This window comes from Pinus tabuliformis, chromosome 5_2 (assembly GCF_031772625.1).
Source record: "Pinus tabuliformis cultivar Carrire ecotype Pingquan chromosome 5_2, CPIR1, whole genome shotgun sequence".
NCBI lineage: Eukaryota > Viridiplantae > Streptophyta > Pinopsida > Pinales > Pinaceae > Pinus > Pinus tabuliformis.
Genome location: NC_142306.1, coordinates 142523530 through 142530974, shown reverse-complemented (window position 1 = coordinate 142530974; position 7445 = coordinate 142523530).

The following is a 7445-nucleotide window of genomic DNA, read 5'->3' as shown; positions in this document are numbered from 1 at the left end:
GTCAAGTCGGAGGAAGGCAGTGGCTGCAGGTAGGAGGGCGGCCACCGCCAGGCCCGTAGATAAAAACCGGGAGCCTGGATCGAGAAGGGGAGAAAAACCAGAGAGGGGCAGAGAGAACCAGAGCATAAATTCACCAAGAGAAAACCTGGAGAAGATAATTATCCATTGGAAGAGCTTTAAGCCGTCTGAGGTTCTGGGCACAGAGGGACAGAGAGCTTCTGTTGAGCAGCTTTCTGGATTGAGCATCTAGGTTTGCTCAGTCTGGTTGGGCGGTATTGGTCTCCCGGAAATTGGATCAAAATAGCCACGACATCACCAGCAGCAGAATCACCAGTTCAGTAGCAGAATCAGCAGCAGTTAAGGTAAGTACAAATTAATTCTTCAGGCTTTTTGTATTTCAGATTTTAGTTATTGTGTTTTGTCACTACATCCACATAGGGAGTGGTTGTATGAATAAAATAAGTATGGTGGTGGTGATGTTTTCCTAGGTGATGACATGAAGACCAGAACCATAGAACGATGAAAAGTCAAGCTAAAGATGATAGGTGGAAGGATTACAACACTTACTGGTGTTCTGCACATTCTTGGATTCGCCAAAAATCTAATTTCCGTAAGAAAGATGGATGATGTAGGTGTAAAAGAGTGTTTGAGAAAAATATACATAAGATACTTGGAGGAGAGCTAATATTGACGAGGGGAGTTTGGATCAGAAATTTGTACAAGATTCTAGGTATATTGTTATTGATGGGTGAAATAGTTTTGTTTTTCCTAAAAATGGAGTAGAAAATCTTGTAGTCTCTATTGAAAATATTATGTTATGGCATCAACAACTGGGACATATTTGAGAGAAGGGTCTTCATATACTACATGGTAATGGTATGGTAGAAGGTATGTCTAATTGCTCTCTGTATTTTTATTTCTATGAACACTATGTATATGGGAAGCAAATTTGGGTGAGTTTTCTATTTGGTTTTAAGAGGGCAAAAGAAATAACAGAGTTTATGCACATTGATGTGTTTGGACCTGTGTCGGTTACGTTGCTGGGTAAATCTGTGTACTACATATTATTTAAATATTATTTCTCAAGGATTACATGGATATATTTCTTCAAGAGGGAATATGAAGTATTTGACAGGTTTAAAGAATTTAAGGCTCTGGAGGAAAACAAACAAAGAAGAAGATCAAGGTGTTGAGGACAAATAATGGTGGAGAGTTCCTAAATAAGGAATTTGAATATTTCTGTAAGAAGTGTGGTATAGCATTGTAGAAGACTACTCCATTCACACCTTAACATAATGGAGTTGCAGAAATAATGAACAAGACGTCGATGGAAAAGGCAAGGAAAATGCTTAGTGGTGTTGGACTATGGTAGGAATTTTGGGCAGCGGCAGTGGATTTTGAATGTTACATGTTTAATAGATCACCTTCATCGACATTGTACAATAAGATTCCACATGTGGTATGGACTAGTAAGAAATCCTCTCTCTCACATCTCAGGGTATTTGGTTGTGATGCATATGTACATGTTCTAAAGGAGAAAATAACCAAGTTGGATAGTAAATCTGAAAGGTGCATATTTATTGACTATAAAGATGGTTTAAAACGTGATAATATTTATAACCCATAAACAAGCCTGGAAGGTTGTATAAAATTGAGATGTGGTATTTAGAGAAGTGAAGGATGTCATGAAACAAGAAGTCCTACCAATGGAAAAGGAACTAGAGAAGATATAGTTTGATATGAAGAATAAATATCCAAACTCCACAAAAGAACATGAATTAGAAGAAGAAGAACCACACACTCTAGTTTTAAGAAGATTAGTTTGGGAAAGAAGGTAGCTAAAGAAGTATAGTCCATCTGACTTCTATTCAAATTTTGTTTTATTTGTTATTGATGATGATCCCAAAACTGTCAAGGAGGAAGTGGATACAAAGTATGGAAAACTCTGCAAGAAGGCCATGGTAGAAGAAATGGCATCTTTGGAACAAAATAAGACTTGAAAATGGGTGTTTAATAAAAAGATGAACGCAAAAGGAAAAGTGGATAAATACAAATCTCAATTAGCAGAAAAAGGTTATTCCTAGGTGCCGAGAATTGATTTTGGTGATATTCTTTTCCTATTTCCAAGTTAGATTCTATTAGATTACTTTTATTTTGTGCTGTTGCTTTTCATTTTGAGGTAGAATAGATGGATGTGAAGACAAAATTCTTACATGGGGATCTAGAAGAAGCTATCTACATGAAGCAGTTGAAGGCTTTGCTGTGAAGGGTAGTAAATATTTGGTGTGTAGGTTAGAGTAGTATCTTTATGGGTTAATGCAATAAAAAAGGATGTGGTATAAAAAATTTGATACATATATAAAAATACTTGGCTTCAAAAGCAGCGAAGTGGATCACTATGCATATTACAAATTAGTTGTTTATTATGTTATTTATTTGGTCGTGTATGTGGATGATATGTTGTTGATTGGAAACTACAAAGAAATTGTATAGGATGTGAAGACCAAATTGTCCTCTAAATTTGACATCAAGGATATTGGTGCTACAAACTTCATTTTGGGCATGGAAATTAAATGAGATTTGGCAAAGAGGAAGCTATGGTTAAACCAAAGGAAATATGTTGAGACAATACTGCAGAGGTTTAATATGTTGGATAGTCAACTAGTGAATGTTCCTATTCTTGTTGATCCGAATTGGATCCATAGAAGACTGTCAAAGAACCATGACTGTATCAGGTCGGAAAAAATATCTAAAGAATCCAAAACAGTGATCAAAAACACCCTGAACCAGTGGAATGGTAGCTAGCATGGAACGATGAGGACCTCGGTCAAAGCGCCCTGACCAAGGCCCATGGAGACTGCGTGGGAGGTCAAAGTAGCCCCTGGGAGCCCCGGATCGGGAAATGGAGGTGGATTTTGATGTGGGACGGCTGAGATCGCGCATCGCTAGGCAAACAGGGCCAAAATGGAGGAAGCTCGAGCACTCGGTCGCAAAAGTGCTAAACGTACAAGGTGGGACCCACGCTCTGGAAAACCAACAGTTTTGATTGGGGTGCCCTTAAACGATAAGAGGTTTTGGATGAGAGTGGAGCAATTCCATACACCAATCGACACATGGTAGGCGGAGGTGAGAGAAAACCGCTGTTGATCGTGCGCTATCAGTCAAGAAAGTCAACTGCGCGAAACGTGTGTATGGCGTTAGATCTGGAGGGCCCAGATTGGACAACTGAGATCGCGCCTGATGGAGGAAGTGGAACCGACAGAGAATTAAGCCACATTTTAGAAGGGATTTGGAATTCGTTTGACCGCCATGGTGGAGGAAGAACACATTCACAACGTCACTGAAGAAACGAACCGACGAAGCGGGTTGGTGCTGTTTAGAGGAGGACAAGTGGCCACTCCCTGAGCGTTCATGATGACGTCGAACCAAGAACTCCAAGCGCAGCTGCAAAAGGTGAAGACGCAGAGGCAGAAGAGGAACTGAATAGGCATAGGGATCGAATGGCTAAAGCCATGAGAAAAAATAGTCGAATTAGTCAAGAGAGACAGAAGCCGAGAGACGGAAGAAGTGGAACAGTGAACCCGGAGGGGAGGACTGAACACAGAGAACAATAAAGCAAAGCAGAAGAGACAGAGGGCTGAGCTGACTAGAGGCAGCATCGAGCACCAGAGAGCTTGAAGACTCAAGCCATCCCATAGAGGAATCTGTTCGGGACTGAGCATCACATTTGGCTCTTTCCACTGTAGACCAGAAGGTCACAGAGCTGGTAGGAAGAAGAAGTCTGTGTACTCAAGTGGCTTATGGGAATCAGAGAACCACCCTGCCAAGCAAAACCTGCTTCAGGAGAACTCACATTGAGTCCATGTATTATAATTTCTCTTCTTAAAGGCACAATAAAACAAGGCCACCACTGAAAGCTGGATCGGAGATGTAGCCCTGGAGAATAGGGTGAAATCCTTATTAAAATTGCTTGTGTCTTTATGTTTGCTTACTATATTTCTCTGTTGTCTTTCCATTTTATTGTCTATGTATTGGCAATCTGATCGATTTGTTGCTTCAGTAACACAAAACACACACACCAGCACATGAGTCTGTGATACCTTAGTTTAATAAATCTTTAACTGATGTCACTCATAGGGTGAATATCAGATCAAGTGGTATCAGAGCTCTAGGTTGTAAGGTTATACAAGATTGTGTAGGTTTAGTTGTGAATGCTCACAAGATCAAAGCTCAAATTAGGAGAAGGAGAGTTGGTGGAAACTAATCCTGAAATTGTTAGAGTCTATTCTCGGAAGACAATGTTAGAAGAAGGTTCTATTGGGCCAGACCCTCAATTCATAGAGAGTTTCCTAGCTATAAAGTCTATGGTAGAAGAAATGTACAGAGACTTTAGAAAGAAAAGGTTGAAGATTCATCAGGTTCTAAACAAGATAAAGAAGAAGATGAGTCTCACTGCCATGACCACTCCAAAGGAAAGGGGAAAGAGGAAAGCTTTCTCACACCTCCTAATAGCCTTGTGCATAATAAGAAAGCATCTTTGATTAAGCTAGATGTTAAATTTGATTTTCCTATATATGATGGAGAGCTAAATGCTGAAAAGTTGGACAATTGGATTAGACAAATTGATGTGTATTGCAGGGTATAGAACATAAACTCAGACAAGAGTAAGATTCAGCTGGCAAGCCTACGCCTAGGAGGCATTGCCTTGGTTTGGTGGGAAGGCAGAACCCAAGCTAATATGAAAAGACATGGTAAGACCATCTCTGTCTGGAGTGACTTTATTCCTGCAATCAAAAAGTAGTTCTATCCATTGGCCTACATGCAACAAGCCATGATGAGTTGCAAACTCTTTGACAGTTGAAGGGGCAAAGTGTGCAAGGGTATACTCAAGAATTCAGAAAGAGAGCATTGATGTTGGGTATCTCATTAGACTCACCAGAGACTCTTTTGAAGTACATTGGTGGTCTACACAACTACATGAGGCATATCATCCTCATGTTTAATCCCACTAGTATAGATGAGGTATCTGTACAAGCTACTCATCTCGAAGCTAGAGGAAAGAATGGAAATCCAAAAGTTGGGGACCATCCCAACCCACTGTAAGCAAGAGCAAGGAGAAAAGAAAACAAAAGTGGAAAGAAAGGAAGGCTAACACTACACAGAAAGCCAAAGCTTCATGCACTCACTGTAAAAAGGATGGGCATGATGATGAGCATTGTTGGATTCTGCATCTAGAGCTAAGACCTAAGAAGCTCGAGGGCAAGAAGAAGAAGACAACTGCAGCTATTTAGAAAGATTTGGGGTCAGAATCGGGAGATGAAACAACTATAGCAGCCACAGGTATAAAAGGTTGTCTACTTTAGAGAATGTTGAAATCAAGAGGCAGGTGCGGGAGTTGCTCGAGAAAGGGTTCATCAGGCCTAGCACATCACCATGTGGGTCACCAATCGTTTTGGTGAGAAATAAAGATGGCTCGTGGAGAATGTGCATTGATTATCAAGCACTGAATAAGATCACAATCAAAAATCGTTATCCCCTTCCTCGCATAGATGATCTTCTAGATCAATTAAAGGAAGCTATTTATTTCACCAAGCTGGATTTGCACAGTGGATATCATCAGGTCAGAGTTGCAGAGCAAGATGCATGGAAGACTGCTTTCGAAATAAAGCAGGGATTGTATGAATGGCTGGTTATGCTTTTGGCTTAACTAATGCTCCTGCTACTTTCATGAGATTAATGAATGATGTACTCAGACCTTTTCTTGATGATTTTGTTATTGTGTATCTGGATGACATTCTGATTTTTAGTAAAACGTGGGAAGAACATTTAAAGCATGTTAAGCATACATTAGATTTTTTGAAAAGAGAAAAACTTTATGTTAAACTCTCAAAATGCGAATTGGAAAAACATCTCTAAACTACTTGGGTCATATAGTAGGGGGAGGTGAATTAAAAATGGATCCCTCTAAAGTGGCAGTCATTGTGAACTGGCCTAAAGCTAGGTCTACTATAGAAGTGAGAAGCTTCTTAGGAGCAACACAGTATTGGAGGAAGTTCATTTCTAACTTCTCCTCAATTGCAGCTCCCTTACATGCTTTAACAGGATTGAATAAGGTGTTTCAATGGGGAGGCAAACATCAGAAAGCCTTCGACACCTTGAAAGAGAGAATTAGTATAGCACCTATACTAGCACTGCAAGATTTACAAATACCATTTGAGATCCAAACTGATGCCAGTGACTATGCCATGGGAGCAGTGTTGACACAGCACGGTAAACCCATATGTTATCATTCTGAGACCTTTAATCCTGTAGTAGTTAACTATCCTATATATGATAAAGAATTGTATGCATTAGTTCAGAGTGTGAAAAAGTGGAAACATTATTTAATGGGCAAAGAGATAGTAATACATACTAATCATCAGCCACTTCAATATCTACACTCCCAAACTAAGTTGCAGCAATCAAGACATTACAGATGGATGGGTTTTCTACAACAGTTTCATTTGGTCATCAAATATAAAAAGGGCATACATAACAAGGTTGTAGACATGTTATCTAGACCCATTATAAATGCATCCACCATCGTTACCCTGCAGATTATGGCCTTACCACTCGGTCCTGATCGCCGGCGGGGATTATAGCAGCAGCTTACGTTCGCGCGTCTCCCCACGTGTGACACAACACCAATCACGAATAAGGGAAACACCCACATCAGAACCAGAACTCCCAGCACCGGTAGAAAACGCACGCCTATGCCCATCAGATCTCATTGGGTCACCCAGATATCAAGAAGAGACTTAAGCATAATTCTATGCTACATGAAAGCTACATAGAACAATATGCTCAGGATATGGACTTTAAAGATGTATATGCAACTTTGAGTCAAGGCAAAAGAGTAGAAGAATTGGACTATCATGTGAAGGACCGACTCTTATATCGTTTTCTGAAACTCTGCATTCCACAAACTGAGAGGATAAAGATAATTAGGGAAGCACACACTTCTCTGATATCAGGTCACTTTGGGGTAAGTAAAACAGTTGCATAGCTGCAAAGGTTCTGCTATTGGCCGAAAATGAACAAGACAGTTTCTAGATATGTAAGAGGGTGTGCCATGTGTGCTAAAAACAAGCCTAGTGATAGAAAACTAGGCTTGTACACTCCATTGCCAGTTCCTTCTCACCCTTGGGAAAGTGTTTCCATGGATTTTGTTGGAGGACTGCCTAAATCTAGGAAAGGTCATGATTATCTATATGTTGTTGTGGATAGGTTCAGCAAAATGTGTATTTTGATACCTTGTAATAAACAAATTACAGCTGAACAGACTGCAAAATTGTTCTTTGAACATGTATGGGTTCATTTTGGATTACCCACTTCCATTGTATCTAATCGAGACACCCGATTTGTGGGGAAGTTTTGGTCAAGTCTGTGGGAACTGATGGACACCA